The sequence below is a fragment of the Protomyctophum bolini genome (genome assembly GCF_963924005.1).
Source record: "Protomyctophum bolini genome assembly, chromosome: 21".
Lineage (NCBI taxonomy): Eukaryota > Metazoa > Chordata > Actinopteri > Myctophiformes > Myctophidae > Protomyctophum > Protomyctophum bolini.
The window spans coordinates 944,543-947,042 of NC_137882.1; positions in this window are offsets into that span (position 1 = coordinate 944,543).

Consider the following 2,500-nt stretch of genomic DNA (forward strand, 5'->3'; position numbering starts at 1 on the left):
CTCTCTCTCTCTCTCTCTCTCTCTCTCTCTCTCTGTAGACTACCTCTCTTTCTCTCTCTCTCTCTCTCTCTCTCTGTAGACTACCTCTCTGTCTCTCTCTCTCGCTCTCTCTCTCAATTTTCAATTTCAAAAGGCTTTATTGGCATGATAAATATGTTCTACATTTGCCAAAGCGTACATACAACAAAACAAAAGTCAACATTGCGCACACAGAGACAACAAACATCCCAACAATAATGAACAACAAGCAATACAGTAACGATGAAAATAAATTAACAAACATAAACATAACAGCAACTCAATGAACTAGCCACAATTTGCAACTCTAGATTTTTTTACAATGGGCTGAATCTAGAGTTGCAATACCCTCCATCCATCCACTTCCTATTCATGTTTTTTGGTTTGTGATCTCCTGGTCTTAAATGACGTTAAACTCACCAACATTGCAGCTGCAGTCCAAGCTTGAATTATCCTCTTTCAATCTGCTGAGCTTGTTTTTCATAAAAATCCCCCGTAGAGATGTTATGAGCTACTTTCTGTCCAAAATATTCCAAGAGTGACAATATCGAGCCGCCATTTTGATTTTTGCAACGTGCCGTAAAACAAGACGTGAGGGGGAGCGCTTGTTTAATAGAATCTTACCTGCGCAGGTAAGACACCCAAATAAGAGGCCGACGCCCTAGGCCACTAATTATCCATTAGTCAATTGAGCATCAATCTAATCTAATAGGATTTAATCCCCAATCATTACCGCTCCTCTGGGGGGAGGGGAGGGAGGGGTTAATCTGCCCCCAAGAGAGGGGGGGGGGGTGGGGAGAGAGAGAGAGAGAGAGACAGAGAGAGAGAGAGACAGAGAGAGACAGAGAGAGAGAGAGACAGAGAGAGAGAGAGAGAGAGAGACAGAGACAGAGACAGAGACAGAGACAGAGAGAGAGAGAGAGAGAAGACGTACTAATTAGACTCACTGAATGATTTATATAAATCACAGTGAATGTAGGTAGAATGGACGAGAGAGTCAGACAGAGACGAAGAGAGAGAGAGAGAGAGGCTATTTTCTGCACCTTTGCAGGGAAGAGAAGACAGAGGCACACGCACGCACACACACGCACACACACGCACGCACACACACACACGCACGCACGCACGCCGTGACATTTAGTGGAGCAGGGCGTATACAGTGTGTTCTTGTAGGCTACTGTACTCTTTGACTTACAGTTTCACATGTTTTTTTATGAATGATGTAAAAGCATATTCCATGTTAGTCATCCACGCACATACGCCCACATACACGCACAAACACACACACGCACAAACACACACACACACACACACACACACACACACACACACACGCACACACACACACAGAACCATCTGCCGTGGTGGAGTCCATCCATTAATGAAAACCATGTTCTTTTTTTCATTTCTCCTCATCTCTGTCTCATAATTTATTCAGCAGCTATCCTTATGGTGATTGGTCCTCGTATGGAGCACCAAAGTCCTGACGTCACTCGCTCATCCCCTGGTCCTAAAGTCATGATGTCACTCGCTCATCCCCTGGTCCTAAAGTCCTGACGTCACTCGCTCATCCCCTGGTTCTAAAGTCATGATGTCACTCGCTCATCCCCTGGTCCTAAAGTCCTGACGTCACTCGCTCATCCCCTGGTTCTAAAGTCACTGACGTCACTCGCTCATCCCCTGGTTCTAAAGTCATGATGTCACTCGCTCATCCCCTGGTTCTAAAGTCATGATGTCACTCGCTCATCCCCTGGTTCTAAAGTCTCTGACGTCACTCGCTCATCCCCTGGTTCTAAAGTCCTGACGTCACTCGCTCATCCCCTGGTTCTAAAGTCATGATGTCACTCGCTCATCCCCTGGTTCTAAAGTCCTGACGTCACTCGCTCATCCCCCTGGTTCTAAAGTCCGGACATCACTCGCTCATCCCCTGGTTCCAAAGTCCTGACGTCACTCGCTCATCCCCTGGTTCTAAAGTCCTGACATCACTCGCTCATCCCCTGGTTCTAAAGTCACTGACGTCACTCGCTCATCCCCTGGTCCTAAAGTCTCTGACGTCACTCGCTCATCCCCTGGTTCTAAAGTCTCTGACGTCACTCGCTCGCAGGCACGCGCACGCACGCACACACACACACACACACACACACACACACACACGCACACACACACACACACGTAATAGGAGTGGCTTGCACCACTCAACAATCTCCATGCGGCGCGTGTCTGTGAGTGAGTGTGTGTGTGTGTGTGTGTGTGTGTGTGGGTGTTACGGCCCTATGTGGCCTTAGTGTTGTTGTGGCTGTGTTTAATCCACTGTCAGTGTTTTTCAGTGCTGCATGATGACTGGAGGGTGGATTGGAGGAGTGGCTTAGAGTCTGGAGACACCTGGGCCTCATATTTCAATCACCAGCCACCAGTATAAAAGGCTGGGGAGAAGCTCCTCGTCAGTCTGGCCATCAGTCACCTGTGCTGCTGATCCCAGTCT